Source organism: Dermacentor albipictus, chromosome 5, assembly GCF_038994185.2.
Source record: "Dermacentor albipictus isolate Rhodes 1998 colony chromosome 5, USDA_Dalb.pri_finalv2, whole genome shotgun sequence".
Lineage (NCBI taxonomy): Eukaryota > Metazoa > Arthropoda > Arachnida > Ixodida > Ixodidae > Dermacentor > Dermacentor albipictus.
The window spans coordinates 125,035,593-125,057,684 of record NC_091825.1 but is presented as its reverse complement, the minus strand read 5'-3'; the positions used below and the strand labels follow the sequence as shown (position 1 = coordinate 125,057,684).

Genomic DNA, 22,092 nt, shown 5'->3' with positions numbered 1-22,092 from the left:
TTGTACTTTTCTTTTTTTTTCATTTTTGAAACATGAAAATCAGAGTGTGCGCTTCATACAATGAGGGTAATGCACTTTCCGTTTCGTGCCGTGCGCACCGCAATCTATGGTGCATGTTAGAATCGAGTAAATACGGTAAGTCATCTTGCAGTAGCAATTTTTTTTTTTTAGAATGGAGCTTTTTTACTACAACCAGGCGTCGGCTGAAGCTTCCTTATAATATGTTACGTAGGAAGACACCAACGAAACGCTATTTACAAGTATATTTACAAGGCAATACGCCGCAGTTGACCAAGAGGCAACAGCCCGCGCTAGCTTCCAAACGTCGCCTTCGTCTTCTTCCTTCTCGGCTCTTCGTCATTGGGAATACTACCCCGTAGCACTACCCGCGGCTGCAAAAGCGCCGACCCGGAGCGACTAAAGGCTGGACTCTGAAGCAGTGTAGTAGGTCTTGAGCCTACTGACGTGCACGACATCAGTAGACGCCAGAGTAGAAGACGAGGTTGAGCTCACAGGAGCAATTTCATAAGTCACAGGCGTCACCTGGCGCAGCACGCGGTAGGGCCCTGTGTATCGCGAAAGGAGCTTTTCGGAAAGTCCGACGTGACGACAGGGCGACCACAGGAGCACGAGTGCACCAGGCGAAAACTGGACGTCACGGTGGCGGGCGTTGTACTGACGCTGCTGCGTGGTTTGCGAGTCCGTCAGTCGAGCACGGGCAAGCTGGCGGGCATGATCGGCGAGGGCGATGGCGTCGCGCGCATACTCGGTTGTTGAGGTCGCAGCAGGAGGAAGTACCGTGTCAAGGGGCAAGGTCGGTTCGCGACCGTAGGGTAGATAAAATGGAGAAAATCCGGCGGTGTCGTGCCGGGAAGAATTGTAAGCGAAGGTGACGTAAGGAAGGGCAACGTCCCAGTCGTGGTGGTCCTTCGAAACGTACTTGGACAGCATGTCGGTAAGAGTACGGTTTAAGCGCTCTGTCAGGCCATTGGTTTGAGGATGGTATGAGGTAGTCAGCTTGTGTTGAATAGAGCAGGAACGCACAATGTCGGCGATAAGTTTCGAGAGGAAGTTACGACCACAGTCAGTAAGCAGTTGTCGCGGGGCGCCATGCACTAAGATAATGTCACGCAAGAGAAAGTCCGCGACGTCAGTGGCGCAACTGGTAGGTAGAGCCCGCGTGATAGCGTATCGGGTGGCGTAATCAGTTGCGACGGCTACCCATTTGTTCTCAGAGGATGACGTGGGAAAGGGACCGAGGAGGTCTAATCCAACACGAAAAAACGGTTCCACAGGGACGTTGATCGGCTGGAGATGACCGGAAGGTAGCACCTGAGGCGTTTTCCGACGCTGGCAGGGATCACAGGCAGCAACATAGCGTCGGACGGAGCGAGCAAGACCAGGCCAATAGAAGCGGCGGCGGACGCGGTCGTACGTGCGGGTTACGCCAAGATGTCCTGCAGTAGGTGCGTCATGCATCTCAAAGAGCACAGTCTGTCGTAGATGTTTTGGCACGACAAGAAGAAGATCAGGGCCATCAGGGAGGAAGCTCCTTCTGTACAGAATGCCGCCCTGGAGGACATATCGGCGAACGGATGCGTCGGTAGGTGTAGAGCGCAGACGCTCGATGAGTACTCGCAGCGATAGGTCTCGGTACTGCTCATCGGCGATGTTAGCGAAGGCAGACACAGAGAAAATGCCGTCGGCGGTACTACTGTCGGCGTCGTCAGGCTCGTCTACCGGGTAGCGAGAAAGGCAGTCAGCGTCCTTGTGTAGTCGGCCAGATTTGTAGGTGACAGAGAACGAATATTCTTGGAGGCGTAAGGCCCAGCGACCAAGTCGTCCTGAAGGGTCTTTCAATGAGCATAACCAACAAAGCGCGTGATGGTCTGTGATGACGGAAAAGGGTCGGCCATATAAGTATGGGCGGCACTGCGGCACTGCGCCACTGCGGCAGTGGCGAGAAATGTGCCCAATTCGATGGCAGTGAAAACAAATTGGCTTGTCGACTGCAGTGCGCCATTCAGAGGGGTTGCGTAAACGTGGTGGGTAAGAAGGTGCGGGACGGGGTGGAATCGAAGATGCCGGGTGGGGATAAGGGCGATGGGCCGAGCAGATGGTGTGAATGCCCATGTTGGCGAACTACTGGCGGACAACTGCCTGGATCAGGGAAACAGTGACTGCAGGTGCATTGGAGGGGCTGGAGTCGAACGCAGCCGGATAGGCGGCCTCGATCTCACGCCGGACAATCCTGGTAACATCGCCAGTGTTGTTGGGACAAGGAGCGTCGGCACAGGAAGATGTCGCTGGGGTGTTGGGCAGACGGGCAAACTGTTGGTCGATACGGCGGCTTTTAGCGAATTCCAGGCGGCGGCACTCTTTGATAACTGCATCCACCGTCGCGACGTTGTTAAATACGAGCAAGTTGAAGGCGTCATCGGCAATGCCTTTGAGGATGTGGGAGACCTTGTCGGACTCAGTCATGTGTGCGTCAACTTTGCGGCATAGAGCCAAGACGTCCTGAATGTACGTGACGTAGGGCTCCGTTGACGTCTGCACACGACCGGAAAGCGCCTTCTGCGCGGCAAGTTGGTGACCGTAGGGGTTGCCGAACAAGTCTCGAAGCTTTTGCTTAAGCGAATCCCAACTGGTCAGCTCATCTTCGTGCGTCCGATACCAAACTCGAGGTGTGCCACCGAGGTAAAAGACGACGTTGGCGAGCATGATAGTGGGGTCCCACCGGTTATTGCGGCTGACGTGTTCGTAAAGGCTGATCCAGTCCTCGACGTCTTCCCCATCTTTTGCCGAGAATACGCCAGGATCACGGGGAGCGGAGAGGGTGATGTAGGTCGTCGAAGTGGCAGCAGGTGTCGGAGCCGGTGGAGTCGGGTTGGCGTCGCCGGGAGCCATGAATGTAGGCTCGACGTACCGTCCACTGCGAAGCTCCGTGACGAGGTACAGGGAACGTCCACCTCCACCAAATATGTTACGTAGGAAGACACCAACGAAACGCTATTTACAACTATATTTACAAGGCAATACGCCGCAGTTGACCAAGAGGCAACAGCCCGCGCTAGCTTCCAAACGTCGTCTTCGTCTTCTTCCTTCTCGGCTCTTCGTCATTGGGAATACTACCCCGTAGCAATATATTACGTTTCCACAGCTTTTCTTTAATTTTTGTTTTCTTTTTTTGCAGCAATCACTGTAATAGACCATTGCAGCAATGTAGCATTGCAGCAACAGTTATCAAAGCTCACATACGCGATGAACCGATAACGCGATAAAGCGACGCGATAAACGTGCACGCATGCCACACTCTGTAAGTGTGTGCAAATCATGCGACAGCGCAACACATACCGCAACGTCTTTCTGCAACCGCAATGCGCCTTGATCGTAGTAGATTTGCGCAAACGCTCGTTTCGGGCGGCCGCAGTTGGCGGAATACTAATCACGCGCGTGACGTAAGCGGTGTGTGGAGAGATATAATCAGTAAGGCGTAGAGCTGGCTCAGTGTTCCCCCATTGTGACGACCAGCGAGTGACGTACGACGAAAAACCACACGAGGTGACGTTGACAGGCGCTCTCTTCCAACTAGTTTTATTGATAATGAATCTCGTGTTTATATTCATGTTATAGCCTTCCGTATAGTTGGAACACAGCGCGCCTTCTCGTTGCCTCATATGTTTTTCTTTTTTTTTTCTTTTTTTTTAGTCATATACGTCATGGGCTGGTCGTCATAATGGCGAGCTTGAGCAGCGGAAGCGATGGATGGATATCAAATGACGGAGGAAGTTAACTGAGCATGTGTTGGTGGGCTAGTTGGTTAAGCATGATTACAAAGACGGCGCCGAATAAAGCAAATCAACCAGCAAGGTCCTTTCGCCCTATCTGTGTACACATTGTCTGCTTCTTTGTTTTTTTCTTCTAGTCATTCTTAATTAATTAAATGATGAGGTTTTGCGTGCCAAAACGACGGTCTTATCATGAGACACGTGGTACTGGGGGCTCCGGAAAATTTCAACCACCTAGGGTTCTTTAACGTTCACCTAAGTCTAAGTATACGGGTGTTTCCGCATTTCGCCAACATCGAAATGCAGCCGCCGTTGCCGGGGGCTTATATTTAGTTGCTACAGCAGTTATGATACTGAGGCCTATACGCCACCATGTTGTGGGAGGAGGAGGAGGATTCGTACTGATCTCGAATGCCCTCTAGTATGGATGTCTCAACCTAATAGGACTTTCTTTTTCTTTCTTTTGCCAGAGGACAACGATTCTCAATAAGTATATCACCCGTGTACTCGAGTTACCCAGAAATTAGACTGTATGGGTATCAACTTCAACTTTATTTCGCATGTTTCCATACGTGGGATGCTGGGAACGTGGAAGAAAAGCCATCAATAACGTTGGCTTGAAGGGCACCACGCTCCCAATGACGTTGTTTGGCAACAGCTGCTGCGATGAACATAATAACGAAAGCAAGGACTAGAAGCAAGAATATAGTGTAACAAGTTTCGACCAAGATGAAAGTAATAAAGGAAGTACAGGATGAGAATAGTTATGAAAATTTAGAACATAGGGCGTCAGCAAATGGAATGCACATAATTGGTAAAAAGAGAATTCAAATGACGTTCTCAGGCGACAGTATTGTGGTACATATTGCACAAAAAATAACTGACAAAGCTTAGTCTAGGTAGCGCTTTATTTTTGTTTTTCGCCTCCTGGGACAAATTTGTACATATTTTTGACGCCTGGGCAAGATGAATCTTTACCTGACCGTCTCATCAAAAATGCCTTGCTAGGACCGCTGCTTCGGGTATTTTTGTAAAGACTATTTATTGTAAAGGTGTTTTATCTCATTTTCGTATAGTCCGTCGCGAGTATAGTTATTCTGTTTATTATTATCCCGTTTTATTTGCGGAAGTCTATGACAGGATAAAAATAATGAAAGGGTCAACTAAGCGTCGATGCTACAGGAGACAAGGTCAATGTGTATGGTGGTTCGAATAGGTCGATGAGTGAATGTTCATTATATCTCTCTAACCTGTCTCTTTTTCATGCTCATTATTCACTCATTGCATATTTTACTCATATCCTATTTCACGCGCAAATACGTCAAGCTCGTCTTTAGCTTCGACACTTCATTGGCCCTTTATTTTTGACCAAGAGTCCAGGTGAGCCAATACCGGAGATTGCGCAGTCTGTGGTACAATATGATTCATTTTCGATTGTATTGGCGCTAATTACACCAGCACGGCTAACTTAACCTACTCTGCGATTAATTCTCGCTTCTTCCCTCGTTGAGCCCTGTATTTTCATGCCTTTTCAGAATCGCTACGACGCTCTGATGGCACCAAACGGCTGTTTTCTTCTGTAATTCGTTACAAGATACCCAGATCCCAGATGCGATAAACCCGTGTGAAGTCAGCAAGGTCCTTGTCTTCGAAAAAAATACTTATCCTCACCAAAAGTTTGATTCTGAATCTGTGACGAGTGAGCCATTGTGCATCATCGTTTCCGTGATTGCAATGCCGTCTTAAATGTAGTTTAGTCGGGCAGACTATGACAGCCGTTGTCTTCGGGCGTGGAGCACGGATAAAACATAGGAGGGAACATGACGTCAGGCAGCTATCCTCGGCAAGCCAACATTCTCTGATGACGCCCTCCTTCTCTCCCGGGCCTATATGACCTCTGACTCTTGGGAAGTATATAGGCTCTCGATAGTTGCCGGATCTTAAAGACATTGTTTGGTTCGCGGCAGCTCTTAGTGACGGCCTCCCGCACCCCGCTGTACTCGGTCCCGTACTCCCGACGCACTCGGTGGTTAGACATCGCCGCTTGCGTACAACGTCGTGAGGGCCTATTTGTCGTAAGCCTTTTCTCTACATTTATTTGTGACTTAGCTTCAAAATTGTCCTGTGAAGCTTCCTCTTAATATTTTCCATCCTCCATTTCGTCGAGCCATTGAAACCGTCGTGCCGTTAAAGCCTGCCGTCGTCGTCGTAGTAAAGACACCGTAGTCGTCATCACTGTCGTGGGGTGTTTTTGCTGCCGTCTTTGTCGTCAAGCTAGCCGTCGTTCTCAGGGCGTATAAGGCTGCTCTTTGAGTAACCCTCCGCTTATTTTCATATTTCCTTGCTTAAGGCAAAAGCAAAACAACGTCCGACTCCGCTCATCGCGCAGAGGTACTCTTCGTTCCGGCAGTGAACAGAAGGCGAAAACGAAACAAAACGAAACAAAGGAAAGGCTACGCGAAGGCGTTCCTTTATGAATTCGAAAGCAGCTGAGGCAGGCGGTAGTGCAGGCCGAAGCGTAAGTAGCCAACCGCTCGCCCGGTTTTCCCATCTGACGACACACTGTCGCGCGTCGAACCTGTACCGTATACGCTTAGGACCACCGTCTGGGCCATTTGAAATTCAGAGCAGGCACGTGCTTTATACCTCACCCTCCCCCCCCCCCCCCATCCGAACACACGTACGTACACACATCGGGCCCGCGCTACTCTGCTTCCATCGTTCCCGGCTTCGTGGCTAGAACCCGCGACAGTGAACGAGACACGAAAACGGGCCACGACTTCCTATACTCGGCCGAGCCGCGGTGAGCGCAGGAAACGCGCGCATATAAGAAAACGACGAAGTCGACACGCACCCTCCGTGAGCGTTACATGTACGGGAGGGCTGAAACCTCTCACCAACCCTTTCGCCGCTGTGCGACTGGCTTCAAACAAAACTACCACGTTGGAAACTCGGCACGGAGAAGACTTTCCTGGTGAGAATGGGAGCCAAGTAAAAGCAAAATGCGCCTTTTTGGCCGAGCTACGAGCTGTCCCTTTTCGTTTATATTCTTCGTATTCCTTTTAAGATTCATTTCAATGCGCCATACGGCGGTGTTTCTGCCGGAACAAAGAAAACGTGCCTTAGTGCGTCATCATCGTCCTAACACATAGTTTTCTTTCGTTTCGCTTTTCTTTTTCTCGGATTCTGGAGTGTCCTTCTTTTGGATCTCGGTACATGTTTCTGGTTTGATTGGCTGGTTTTCTCTTCGCGCGTCTTCCTTTTCTCTGGCATGTGTTTTGCGGGTATATAGTAGTACATTCGGGAAGTGCGAAACAGCTGTAAGATTCCCCGGGAATGGACGTTCAGCAAACGTACAGTGGGCGCGCATGGAGGCAGGGTGCGAATTTGTACGGGTGTCGGTATAGTCCGAAAGAAAGAAACGGGTGCGCAGAACAAAAGGCTCAAATGCGAAAGACGCCCCACACGTGTCCTCATTTAAATTCGCGCGGCGCGCGCATTGCGTAGGACGCCTCTATCTCGAGAGGCCTGATGGCGTCTCTCTCCTTACTCCGCTGCTACAGCTACACGTTTCGACGTTGCTGTTTTACTTCAGTGATGGTCATTCTGAGTACCTCCGAAAGAAACGGTGACAAGATGGACTTGGAATGAGACATACATCTCCCTGCCGCGTTGCTGCGTAGTTTTTGTTTTCTTTGCTCGATGCATTGTGCGGAGGGAACGGCCTCCAAAGCTCCGAGCTGGCCAACGATGTGCACTTCTTTCGAAGTGCTTGAGAATTCAATCCCTGATCCCGCTCATCGGTGTACTGTTCTTTCAAAGAGGCTTTGTTCTCGAATGTACCTCCTTGGAGGCATTCGGTTTGAGCTAGTATATCCGAGGTGAGTCCCATTATTCTATCTTGAACACCGCACATATCTATTTAGTGCTGGGATAGAAAACGTTCGGGAAAAAAATTCATTCATGAAGTTTGCATGTGCCAGCAATTACTCACACTTATTTTTGTTTCACGGTGTGATTTTCTTTCGACTCTGAACAAAGCAAGCCGATTACGCTCTTTTCCTGATTTTTTTTGTATGGTGTACTAATGTTATCTAGATTTCATTCCAGCAAGAGCAAAGAAGGGCGCGATCTATTTCTCGAGACGTGCTCCCCGTCAGTTTCAGATAGCCCTGATTGACTAAACCTGCGAAATTATATGCAGGTAAAGCAGTCGCATATGGCATATAGTTCTGAGCGTATTGGCAGAATGCCTTTCAATTTACAGGGGTGTAACAGTTTATCTTACGTCTATAAAAATGGATAGTGATTTAACGAGAATGACAATACAGGCCTGAACAAACATTCGAGAAAAGTTTTCTCCGTGCAAGTAACTGCACACACTGATAGCTAGTGAGACACGTTTTATATTTGCTGCTTGACAGCGCCATCAAGCGAGATACTTGGATCCCGTTTGAGTGCGCCTGAATGTTCACGCTCTCCTAGTGTGTCAAATTCAGTGTCTGTCATTTCACATGTCATCGTATTCGTCTGGAGAAGCACGCTACAGTAGGTCCGCCAGCGGACAAACATCCGCAGTACTTATTAAACAGCCCCTCTTTCTCTTATGCGATTGCAACGTTCGTGCCTCTCCTCCTTATTCATTCATCTGTTCGTCCATCGATCCATTAATTCGTCCGTATATTCATCCCTCCATTATTGCGTCCATTAATCCATCCAATAATGCGCTTTTGTTCTCTTCGTGGTATCCGCCAGCACACTGGCATCTTATCTTATCAGAATCACCGCCACAAAAGGGCACGCTACTGAGGCTATCTGTGCATAGCTCTTACCGGGCGTTGACATCAGGATTCCTCTAGCTCATCCCAGAGAAAAGCCTCAACCAATCAGAACGAGTGTTTATAATAGACCTCGCAATGGAGTTCTGAGCATCGAGCTTCATGTTTCCTGTGGCATTGCACACCACTGATTGCGCACTTTGCTCAACTGCCGCTTGCCGCGCGCAGGCTTTCTCATCTTCTGCTCTAATTCTGCGGCTAATAGCCATTTCGATTAGTCCCGTTTCTTCAGCTGCTTTTACGGGAGGGCAGGGGGGGACGGGGCAATACGCGGGCTCATGTCTCGCAGCTTTCATTTGTTCCTCCTCGCCAGCTGTTTACCGCCGCTCGATTTCAGGAAGATTACCCACGCACTTGCTTTTTTCGGGCGTGTTCTTCAAAGCGCCTCACGGGGAAAAGAAATTGAGAAATACTTTCTTTCTTTTTCGTTAATTTTAGAGGCCTAACAATACAGCCAACTTCCTTCATTTTTTTTCCTACGCAACCTAATGCTTAGGATCCGAATGCTTGATGAGTTCGTGGACAAAAGCACTTGGCTGCAGTCACCCAGGTTGTAAACCTAAACCAAGTCGTGCTGTTCGGATGAATGAACGTTATTAGGCCCTACGTTTTTATTCTGAAACTGTTGTTGTTGTTGTTGTTGTTGTTGTTGTTGTTGTTGTTGTTGTTGTTGTTGTTGTTGTTGTTGTTGTTGTTGTTGTTGTTGTTGTTGTTGTTGTTGTTGTTGTTGTTGTTGTTGTTGTTGTTGTTGTTGTTGTTGTTGTTGTTGTTGTTGTTGTTGTTGTTGTTGTTCACCAGAGAAACAGATGACAACAGATGAGATGAGATGCAGAATATTAAGTAAACGAGTCAGGATTGAACTGGCACGGTTCCTGAGTCGGGAGTTTGTGGTAGGGCCGTCTAGCTAACTTCATTCCTGATCTGTCGATCTCGTCTATCCGGTCCGACCCACAATATCTGACAGCAGCGTCAACAAAAAAAAATAGTCATCTTTATCACGACAGCCAACTTTCTTCTTTCTTTTTTCAGTTTGCAAAAGCGTATCCGGTATGCTCCTTTACTTCCTTCTTTTGCTTTTTCTCTCTCCCAAGAATAACGCGTCTAATCGTAGGCGTGCTAGCTCCGAGTGCTAGCGTCCTAACCACATCCTCGCTGAACAGTATTGCTAATGTACAACTCGCAGGGGAGACGCATAACGCTTTCCCGCTATCTGAGCGAAAACGCCCGGCCGGCACGCATGTTCCGGTTCAGGAGCCGCAGCCCTCCGGGACGTTTATAGCACGGTGCGACGAAATGTGCGCTTTTCTCGAAGGGTTGCCAAATACCCAACACGCCACGGCGTAACACATCACCCTTTCTGCTTACGTGTAGAAACGAAAAGACGTAACCGCAATGCATTGTATACACACGGTCCTCCCATCGGTCGCACGTTTGTATGCGTTGCGTCGTACTTTCTTCGGGTAGAAAGGCGTGTTGCGACGCACATGTGCCGCGATTCTCCTAAATGAACTTGTTTGGTTGGTTTGCGGATCCTCGACAAGCGTCGTTTTGTTATTTCCTTCAGGCTGAATTTGTCGCAGGCTCTAAAGGGACCAAAATGCCCACAGCGACGGGTAATGCAGACCACTTTCCAGTTACCCTGCTATTGGCTTAAACAATGGTAGTGGTTTTCTATGGAATAAATTGAGCTTCTATGAAAGCTGCAAGTGCAGAAGGAAGTAAAGAAATATGGGCAACAAGGAGAAAAATTTCGCTTGTGTACTGCATCAAAGTTTCTCTCTCTCTCTCGGAATAAATAAAGTTTTCTTGTAATTTGTAATTCTTGTTGTTAACTTTTTATTGGGCCTAACGACAGGACCACAATAATGCTATGAAATATTGCTGGGAACATAGCTTTCAATTAAGAAGCTGTTACTGTTGTCATTCTCCGCGCGTGTCAGTCGCTTTCAGTACTTATCTTTCCGTTTTGATAACTGTTTCTTGCCCTATTATTTGCTGTAATATATCTCTGATTATATCGGTAAACCATACTCTAGCACAGACAGGTATAGATATGATATTACCCAAGATAAAGGACAAATAGGTATGGTCTGCAGACTAGCTGCGACGAAACGCTTAGACTGCCTCCACGCTATTTAGAACGATTGTTTGCCTTTTTTTAACAGGTGCAGTGGCTGAATATGGACGTCACAGGATTAAATAACTGCTGATAGTAGTTTACTTGGCAATGCAAATGTTTGATACATTAGTGGGCTAGGTAGAAAAATGGGCAGAAAGAGTAGCTTTTCTCCCTCCATATCACCAAGTTTGGAGCATTAGGAAGTTTTAGCGTATCCGGTATTCTGCTAAACGCAGGCGGAGTGGGCGTTTTGCCGGATGGGCGGAGGTGCAAGCATGAGTGACCTGCACGGTGCAGCCACCTGGTGGCGAAGAGCTCAACCAGACAAACACGAAGATATTACTGCAGTTACCAAGCGTAATATTGACCCTTCTCGCGAAGCAGCTTGCTCTAGAGAAACGAGGTGGCGCTATCGGCGGCGCGCCGCACGTTGACTCAGCGAAAGCGCACTAATGCAAAACCATTACCTCTTCTTCCCTGCTTCAATGCCATCAGCTGTCCGAAATGCAATTGGGCTAATGCTAATGCACTGTTGCTGAACTAACGCATTCATGCTGCAAAATATGAGGGGGTGGAGAGTGTAGACGTGTGCAGTAGTTGGCTGCAAAAATTGGGACTGGCATATCGAGGAATGGAATGAATCTGTGTGTCTAAGTTCACAGACCACTGCTACATAAGGACTGTCTTTGTTGCCGGCTCTTCGCGATGCATGGCTTCCCTCGAGGATAAAAAAATTTACTCATCCACCAGCTTGTAGCGCTAACCTCCAAGGAAAAGATTTCACTCCGGATTTCACTCCGGATTTCACTCCGGAACTCCGGAATGTCTGCAAGAGTGAGCACCACTCGTTATACGGTGAGAAGGGGAGTAGCGCCACTTCTTGGCACACAGTAAGTTTATCGCACGTCATCTACATACATCCACCCCAACTCAGACGCATACTTACTCCCACTTACTGTCAACGCATCAAAAACAAGTGAGCGGGCGCATGCTCGAATCAATGCACGGAAGCATGGGTGACGGCGACTACACCTGTATCACACTAAGGTTCGAAGTTGAACGTTTCGTAACGGTCCACGCAGTAAGCGAGTGACTAGCGGTAATACGTATTTTCTACAAGCTATTACAAAGCACGGAACATCTACGTTACAAGCTTTGTGCCCTGCAAGAACAAATCTATCGAAACTGAGCACACCCGCGAAGGATCAGATTTTTTTCATATTTAATAAGATATCACAGTATTAGCTTATAGAGAACCCGGTAGCGAAAGCTGCCAATATTTCCAGTTCCGCAATGCCAAAAATCAAATTACTAAACTAGGCGTTTCATAACAAACACGTCGCAGCAAATTCGCGACGTGTTTTCCCAAGCTGTGCCAGCCGTACTGTTCCCATCACCGTTAATTTTCATCTTCACTTTTTCAGACCTTCCTCCGTTTTTGATCCCGACCCTCTAGCGACTCGGCAATGTTTTCCGTGCCAACATTCAATCCTCAGCACTTGCGCAAACAAAGCCTCTCCGAGCACTAACGTGCGCAACGGTGGCACTGATTCATTATTTACGTCCTCTGGGGTGCCTTGCAAGCGCTTGAACTTCGACGTGATCTGTTTACGCAGCGCTGACCTAGCCCCCTTTTTTTGTGTGTGTGTGTTTCGGGATAGCAACCCGGCCGTTGAAGCAGCCCACGTGCGCTACGGCTTCGGGCCCAGATAACTGGTTTAACGATCACTGCTTCCTGCACGTCCTGTCGTCTTTGCATTCTATAGGCTGCTCCCGAAGATGCAAGCATCATTAGTTTCGTGTTTTCTTTGCTTTTCTTCTTTCTTCTTTGTTATTCAGGGGAGGGGGGGAGGGGGCGTCGTTGCAGCTGCTGGCGACTTTCCAAGCATGTGGAAGTAGTCTCCTTAAGGCTGTCCTAACGAAGTGACGGCGAACCCTTCACTAATGGTGCTCCTTTTATGGTTAACAGTGAACTGTAGCGCAGAGAGCTTGTCACTCGAATGTGTGCGATTGCAAGCCAGAGTGCATGGTAACTGTAAAAAGCATAAAATTTACATACCCACTTCAATTAGAGTTACAGACGACACTACTATCTTTGTGCGAGACACAGCGAACGCGCAAACATATAATAACTACGACGTAGCACAAGATAATACGAGTGTGAACAAGAAGCAGCGAGTGTTACAGAGACGAACACTCTTCGTCTGTGTTCAAGAGTGTCACATTGACGAATGGTTCGCAATTCTCGTGCCACTAAAGCTGTACATTCATGCGCGGATTCGCTACAAGGGTCAGCACTGATTTTAGCCAACTGCAGATGTAAATGGGCGGAAAGCGTCACTAAAACATGTTTCGCCGTATCTGCCGATAATTCAGCTCGTTGTAGGGATGCATCGATTCGTGATGGTAAGCAAAATGGAAGTATATACAACAAGCCTTGAAAGTTGCTTGACAATGCTTTTTGCCTCACTACGTTTGGGATCTCGTTTACATGCCCCGGTTGAGTTGTTAATTATCGTGGGAGTCGCATGAACAGGCGACTTGTAAAATTAATGGCCATCTTCTTTCTCCTGCCCAATTTGCCTGTCTTACAGTGCAGGTGCTTCAACAGAACCATGGCGAAAATGGGCCCGAGTTCTTGGTTCAAATCTTGAGCTACCAAGGCCAGCCACTGAATAACTTATTTTTTTCTTCGCACACGACTTTAATACTTTCACGGTTCATTCAAGGAAATTCGAATAGGCGTGTCTTGAAGGTCTTGTTTTTACAGACGCCACAGGCAACCCAATGCATGTGTATACTCCGTACGAACGTAATTCTCTTTTTGCTTCAGGAACTCAGGTGGGGGGACGAGTTCTGCATCCAGCGTACCTTGCGCTTGCATCTGCACTCTGTCTCGAAAGAGCCTGACTTCGAATTTTTATCCTACATATGCCTATGTTAAATTCAAATTAAAGGAGACACAAAGGATGCTAATGCTTGTCGTGCTCTTACAGACAGTCGGCATTCGATCTTTCGTTTACTTTGACAGCGCACAGATGACAAGAGAATCTCGTATTTTTAAGTGATCTTCAAATGCCAAAGAAATCGCACTGGTATACATTATCCTAGGCGTTCGCGTGGGTAGACAAGGCAGCTGGTCCGATTAGCGGGGTTGTGATCCGGACGTGAGTTAGAGATTCTTTTTTTAAAATCACATTTAAAGCGCAAGGATTGTGCTGGCGATGTTTCGCTTGGGGCTTAAGTTCGGTGGGCTGGTTGTTTCTAAAAAGTGGGTGACCTTCTCTTCAATACGGTGACCTCTGTCAGGGAACTATTCTTTTTTAGAGCGAAAGGGAAAAAAGTGCAGGTGCATCCCGCCTAATTTTTTCCAAAAAGAAGGAGGGAGCCTCTTCCACATTGTTGACTTAATACAGACTATACGTGCTTTCTTTCTTAACTGATATTGTCGCTTGGCGCAAGACTCAGCTATACTGTATCCGAAAGTTCTTGAATGTTGGCACGGATTTTGTAGCGAAGCAGTCTTCTCTAATTAGATGGCGCGCGCATAGCGCATGCCGCTATACATTCTAGAATGTAAGCGCATTTGAGCGATCATTGTAAAATTTGCTATGATGCATGCGTAAATAGCGGACGCGTTTAGTTCGTGGATCAAATTTCGACGACCGACTGTTATGCTCGCCGCTATCTATGTACTGTGTGTGTTACTTGCTCTTTAAGGGCAAAAGCTTGCCCATTTAACAGCTAGACTCGTGGCTTGCCGTTTAGGCACAGGCTGGCTCTTCTGTGCCATAACTACAACGTGTCAATATCACCACACCCCAACTCTTCTTTACTCGTATTATGTCCTGATGACCGTTGATCTGTTTGTTGTATTGTATATATATATATATATATATATATATATATATATATATATATATATATATATATATATATATATATATATATATATATATATATATATATATATATATATATATATATATATATCGTCAGAGCCTGCCGGGATCCGCTAGTTGAGCAATCACTTGTAGGCTGAGGATGTGCGTACGAAAAAAGCTATTGATTATTTCCACATTTCGGCCGGGGTCCGGCCTTTGTCAGGGAACGCCATGAAATGTTTATATATATATATATATATATGACCTCAACTTTGCGCACCGAAAATTTATCGCGCTATTATATGCGCGTTTGTGTTACACGCGGGATCTTACGGCAGTGTTAGCAGTTTTCTGGCTTGTGGCCGCGAGGAGACCACGTTCACAGAGGAGATGACCATCTCAGCAGCAACGAACACACGGCCGGGTCTGGAGACCATACGTGCGGCAAAAATGGGCGCGTCGGCGAGATTAAAGGCCGAGACGGGAAGTGCTTGCGCCGGGTGATTTATGGCACCCCGTGGACGATCCTCCATGGTCGGCGCAAGATGCTGACTGGCCATCTTGGGCGACGGAAATAGGGAGACGTTAGAGGCAGGAAAATATCTGAACGTCGCGCAAGCAGTTACATGCGCCGCATGCGCCGCGGTATAGTACGGGGTCGCAGCACCAGACAAAGGAAAGAAAAAAAAAAAAGACGCGTGGATCACCGGATGGGTGTGCACAAACACCGGACGCCTTTCTCACCTATTGCTGACGAAGGTTGTGGGAGTTTTCCGCCCTTCGGAGATTATTAGGGTTCTGATATGAAGAAAGCATAAAAAAAGGAAAACAAGTTTTAACTGGGTCGCGGACAAAGTAGGCAAAACTAAAACAAAGGGGTACCTTTGGTTCTCTTTCCTTTTTCTCTGCATTTGTTTTTTATTCCTTGTAAGCAAAAAGTTGTCATACACGGGACAGCAGTGCAAAGCTTAAAAAAATAAGAAGTCCATATGCTTGGGCTGGGAAAGAAACGGTATTTGACAGGTACCTACGAATATATTCTCATAAGTGCTGCCACGGTTCCTACAAACAATTTTTTGTGTGAGCCCCTCTCGATACATGACGGCTAGAACACTCGGGTGGGTGCGGGCGTTATACCTTTCCCCTAGTGTCACTCTTTCTCATCCCTTTCCTCCTCTCCCAGTGTAGAGCAGCAAACAGCGTTCGATATGGACGGGCCTGATTGCCTTTCCCTTTGGCTCTTCTCGGTTTTTGCATCTGTGAGTTGTGCGGTATTTAGGCTGTGGCGAACAAAATCAGGGAAAGACGAAAAAGTGTGAGTCGTAACGTGGAAGAATGAAAGGAGAATGCAACAGTGCGAAGAAATATCAGCGCCATTTCCGCTTTAGGGCTTTGACTCTTGCAGTACTTCGAATAGGAAAATGAATTCCGCAGAAACATTCAACGTGGAAGAAGGTTCCAGAAGGGTAAGCTTTTCAATCCCCATAAAGCATTATGAAGATACAAAGGAAACCCATACATGTTTCTCAAAAGCAAAGCTTTGCATCTGAAGCAAAATTCGCCCTTATGCGGGAATCGAACGTGGCACCAAAGCCTCTTCGAATCAATCGCTTCGTAATGTGGCGAGATATAAGCAATCGACAACTCGAAGTGCGCGCGGGAGCCTTAAATGAGCGTTGAAAGCTGGTGCTGCATTTGTGTCGAAGATAATTTTCTCTTTCATAACGCTACATTGCGCGATGGTGTTTTTTAAAGCAAACAGCTTTTCAAATAAAAGCTGGGTGTGGCCTCCGCCACACTTTCGTGCCCTAATGCTACAATCTAAAAAAAAGTTTGAGCCCGTAGGGGCTTATCCTGTCCCCAAACAATAATCGTCATCTGCTTTGCTTGCATTTCCTCTCTTGAAAACTAGACACACGCTACTTTCCTGTCGAGAATGCTGTGTCAAGCTGATAACGCGCAAGACGTTCGTGACTAGAAAGTACCGGGCTCCCAGCGTTAAAGAAAAGAAATGCGGCCAAGACAGGTGACGATTATTGTTTGGGGACAAAATACTACCCAAAGGGTGTAAACATTTCAAGTGTAGGTACTTTCAGAAACTAAATGAGTGGCGCTTTTTTCCTCACCCCTTCTCATAGCTTAGCGGGTGCCGCGGTCGTGCGGAATAAACTCGGGTCGTTCCTTATGTGCAACTAGGTATGTGGCGCAGTATACAAGCTGATAAGATAAGACAACAAGAACCACTGTGTGTGCGTAACTCGGTGTGGGAGCATTCAGTTGGCGTATCCCTCCGAATGCGTACGTGCCACTGTGGCATTATGGGTACGGGCGCCGTCATGTTGACGCAGACAGCTAACAACCGAAGGCGATGAATCTGTGCTTACCCAATCCGCCATATTGCTGCTTCTTGGCTAACTCAAACAAGGTTTTCGTCACTTAGATTCGAACACTGCGTTTGATGTGTCCGTTTTTCTTTCTTTTCCTTTTTTTTTAGCTTAAGCTCTGTGCGCGAAATGGTGAACGAGGATGCTCCACAGAGTTTGGGTTGACAAGAGCGCCGTGCCGATGCATGCCCACCAAGTGCGGAGCCCAGTTTGCGTTCACCGTCCCCCTTGGAACAGCTGCCGCTCGCACGCGGGGCGCTCGTTGTCAACGTGTCACTGACCGACCCGACTAAATACAGCGGCAGCAGCGACAAAAAGAAAAAAATAGAAAAAAAAATCAATTGATGGAGATTTAAATCGACCAATTGACGTCGCGCACGATGGTCACTCCCGTGACTATTCGCCTTCTTCTAACACACTTTTCAACGTGCTTTTCAGCGTGTTCATCGGTTGGATTTTGTTTCTCAAGGCTAGGTGAACATTACTAGCGGAGTATTGTAATTTTGTTATTTTGATTTCACCAATCTCCGCTATGGGCTCTGTCCTATCATTATGCCCTTAAAATGTTCATCTTCACTTCAGTTGAGCGAGTGTAAATGTTACTGGAAAGGCTACGTGTAAATGTTAACGAGTCGAAAGTGTTTAATGCACACAACGCTAAGTAAAGGAAGCGCACAAAATTCATTGCGCGGAGAAAGCTGATGCAAGAAAAAAACCGTGCCGCGGAAATGGCAAATTTTAGGCCTACATCAGCAACTGAATTTGTTTTTTTTTACATTTTTTGTTTGTTTGTTAGAAAGGCGTTGCGAAAATTGTTTGGCACAAGTGGAACAATTCTTTACATGGGTTCCGCAGGAATCCTGGTGGAAGAGAAGAAGACATTTGAAACCTGCTTACGTCTTGAAGATGAAGCGGACACTTCTGTAGAGAAATGCACATCAAGCACGGGTCCACAACACATTGCTTGTATGCGAATTCTGCTCCAGGAAATATAAGAAGCGTTTTTTTTAACTTCGGCAATGTTAACTAATGTAACAACAGACTTGCCTCATTACTTTGTATAAATGCTATATCTACATGAGCGCTTTAGATTACACATGGCAACAACACTGCAACGCAAGCAGATTGATCTACAAACACATAACTTCGATACTTGATGCTGAATGCTGCATGGCCAAAATGGCACGCTTCTTTTTGTTGTGTCCTCACAGTGGGCTGGTGTAAGAAATCATGAATAATCAGACAACTGGAAGTTGAGCATGTATTGTACTAAGATATGCCAGATTATCAACTCCTTGTGTCCATGGTGTTGATGTTTGTCCACGTGTTTTTTTGCCAGTTGAACTTGATGTAGCTCAAGAATGTTTGTAACTCACAGACAGTAACAAAAAAATTTTCAAATGTGAATAGGTATAATAGGTATCGGTAAAATTTTACGTCCTGAACTTGCACCTTCGATATGACAAACGTATTTATTTGCGGAAGGCGCTGGATTGATTTTGATCAGCTCAAGGTCTTTACCATCCGACAATGTCTCAGGTACCGGGCTTTCTCTCATGAAAGCACTGCAGCTGTATCCGACAAACTTTTATTCCGCAACTTCATTCTCAGGCCACAGATTTTAAACTTCAGCAGTAAATTGATAAGTGCACACTTTTGAACAAAGTCCACTAAAAAAAATGCCCGGAGTTTCAAGAAATATCTGCTACTTAACGCTTTGGACCTAATTTTGACCACATTTCTTAAGTGCCACACGTCTACCCATCCTGAAACATAACATGGTGGCTAATATATAACCTAACATGCGATACGCGAAAGTGCTCAATGTATAATAAATGCAGTCTGAATTTATACATATTGCTCGTCTCATTTACAGCGACAAATATGATCTCTGACGCACGAGCACTCATCAGTGATAAGATGCGTAAGTTCTCTCTCATATTTATTGCTTTCAGACTTCAAGCGCTGAGGTTGCTGAGAGGCTTTGACGTTCTGCTTGCGAACACTAAGTCATGCGTCCGATACCCGGACACGAGGGATGCATTCCGATATAGGCGAAATCAAATTCGTACAGAAATATCCCTAGCTGAGTTCTCGATTACACCTTCTTTTACAGCCTTTATGTCGCTTTTCGCCGTTAAACTCAATCAATCAATGAATCAATCAATCAATCAATCAGATTTCAGACAGCGGGCAGCTATTTTTCCTATTTTTTAAGTTTAAGTTCTTGTAGGCAGCATGTCAATTCGGGACTGATTGCTCAGTGGGGGCGAAATTCTAAAATGCTCGGGTACTTAGCTTTGGGTAACGTTAAAAAAAAAAACAAGTAGTCAGAATTATTCCAGAGTCATCCATTTCGGTATCTATCAGGACCCACTGTGCAGGATTAGGACGTTAGACTATAAAAAAAAGTTGAACTTTCACCTTAGGTCACGTAAACGAAACCATGTCCCGATGTCTTGAAGTTGGGGACACTAACAAGGTGTAAACTGCGCTCTTGAAGTTAGCTGAAATGGCAGAAAACGGTCCTACAGACCGCGAAGCGCACTCTAAAAGCGTGAATTCCCGCCCTACTGATTTCTACAGCAGCCCGCGCAAGCTGTTGTGTCTTGGCTCCGTGATTGATTTTTTGCTTGCAGTGGCCAAAAAAGATGCAGCAAGTTTGCAAGCACACTTGGTGTTCTATGGCTTGTGCACGCGAACATCTAGTCTAGGTGACAGCGCGAGCTTCATTCAGGCAGCGGCTTTTGTTAAACGGCCACAGAGGATGCCAGCTTCTACGTATAAAATAATGGTTCGTTATGCTATCACAGATTAGCTACGCCGTTCGTTTCATCCTGAGAGGCAGATCTTGGCAATTACAATTATCTAAACTTACATTTATGTTCTTTTTTCATAATTTCTTAGCAGACTTTTGAGCCCTTGACAAGATGTAGGATCGTTATAAGAAAGGGTGCTTTACCATATTATGAACATAGCGTTTACCTTGACTCTGGCTTTAACAATTCGTAACTTCGACATGAACGGACATACGCTGTGTATGTAAGCTAACGGGTACAACATGTCTATCCTTCAAGTGTGCGTAAAATCTTTTTCGCCCAGTCTTTTGCTTTGTTATCTGTCCACTCTGCCCTACCAAATTCAATGCAAGTTCTTTTCATATAGCCCGCCAACTACAGCTACAATATTACCGGTATTTATTTCACTTTGAAACGCTATCACGAGCTTCTTTGATGATTACTTATATAAAATTACTTATATAAACAACGGGTGGATGTCTTATTTTCCCTTTATTCAGAAACATTCATGTTTACTTTCATATTATCGTGGCTAGAGCGCAGTAACACCAGTCACGCAGCCCCCTAGTGACTCAGCAGCAAAAAACTTAATTAGAGGGGCTCAAATTGAATGTTTTTATTTAAGCTGAACCTGTGCTTTCGCCACGTGTATGCAGCCGGAAGTTATTCCAGTAGCCTTACTGGGGGTAACCACAAGGACAGACAATAAAAGCTATCGTTAAGCTGAGTCGGGTCTTTTTTTTTCCGTGACGTTTACACAGCACGATGTTCGTCTCGTGTTTACATAAGGTTACGTACTACCTGGAAGATGAGTGGTTGTATATATAATACACTGCTGAAAGCTGGGCAGGCACTCCACACGCAAGGATTACGGGTTCAACTTCTGTCTCGCGACCTCTTTTAAGCGCGTTTGTTCCGGTCTGGTGCGGGCTGGTTGGTTAAGGTGTTTGCTTAAGGCTGACCGAGCCTGGCCATCCGGGCGGACAGTAGAGGTGCGAAGGCTACTCACTGCTGGCCCCGGCACTTCATACACAAAACGCAGAGTTTGTCTATCGATACCGCTTGCATGGCACGCGGCGAGTTCCCGTACAATGCCCACATTCTGTGTGATTGCCCGGGAAGCCGTCCCGTTTTTCAGAAGAGCCTGACCAAACTCGCGCCCAGCCGTAGGCCTTCTAGACTTTGAGGAGTGGCTTGCGGTTTCATCCCCTCGACGACGAAAATAAAAAGCCCCATCACTGAGCTGCTAATGTACCTCCGTTTGGCGTACTAGAACAAAGTGGGTGAACTTGGACTGAAGTTCTTGAAATAAAGTTTTCTTCTGTCTCATCTATCTATCTGTCTATCTATCTATCTATCTATCTATCTATCTATCTATCTATCTATCTATCTATCTATCTATCTATCTATCTATCTATCTATCTGTCTGACTGTCTATCTATCTATCTATCTATCTATCTATCTATCTATCTATCTATCTATCTATCTATCTATCTATCTATCTATCTATCTATCTATCTATCTATCTATCTATCTATCTATCTATCTATCTATCTATCTATCTATCTGCGTCCTCTCACTTGTAGATGTCACATCTTGGGCCTGATGTTTCGATACGAGCGTAAGAAAACAGGGCAACAGGTTCAACATTTCTTTGTGCCTACTGAAACACTGAACTGCCGAGACGCTGGCATTCTCTCGTGGGCGCGTGGTAGTGATAAAGAGGCAAGCTGCAGCGAGCGAAGCGTGTACGCAGTCGTGCTTAGGCCTCGTGCGGTCTGTCGCCGCCTGACCTTGGGCTTCCGCTAGACGCCCTCTGCAAGTCCCGGCCAGAGCTGCTGCGCCTGGAGCAGAACCAACAGTTAGAGCAACGCACCGCAGGCTCAAACACTACGCGCGCTACGCATGTACTACGCCGCGCACACATTGAATCCAAACCTCGCGCCATGTGCCCGGCAGGCGTACAGCGGCGTGTGGCATGTGCTGGCGCATTGCCATTCTGTTCCTCGTTTTTTTTTTCTTTCTTCATTTTTGTTCAAAATGTATACATTCTGCGCCTTCTTTTGGAAGGGCCTTGTCTTTTTTTATGTTTTTTTTTTATTTTGAACTCTACAATGTAGCGAGGCTGTAGCGCTGTGGCCCAATTAAGCACGGGAAAAGTCCTATAACACGTACAACAATGGCAAGATTTCAATTTATTGCCCTTAAGGAGAGGAGAACAATATGTTTTTATTTGACATAGTGAAAATATGTGAATTTGAAAATAAGTCTGTCAGTA

At 46.5% G+C, this 22,092-nt stretch overlaps 2 protein-coding genes across 2 annotated transcripts in view; one reads left to right on the top strand and one right to left on the bottom strand.

Annotated features, from left to right (window-relative positions):
* LOC135913959 (uncharacterized) overlaps positions 1 to 18,378 on the top strand; it is a 614,840-nt gene extending 596,462 nt beyond the window's left edge. The window contains exon 7 of the transcript XR_011514597.1: positions 17,872 to 18,378. The gene's annotated coding sequence lies outside the window, so the exon portion shown is untranslated. The remainder of the gene's footprint in view (positions 1 to 17,871) is intronic.
* Positions 1 to 22,092, bottom strand: part of LOC135913958 (voltage-dependent calcium channel subunit alpha-2/delta-1-like) — a 154,910-nt gene that overhangs the window by 85,928 nt on the left and 46,890 nt on the right. The window lies entirely within an intron of this gene.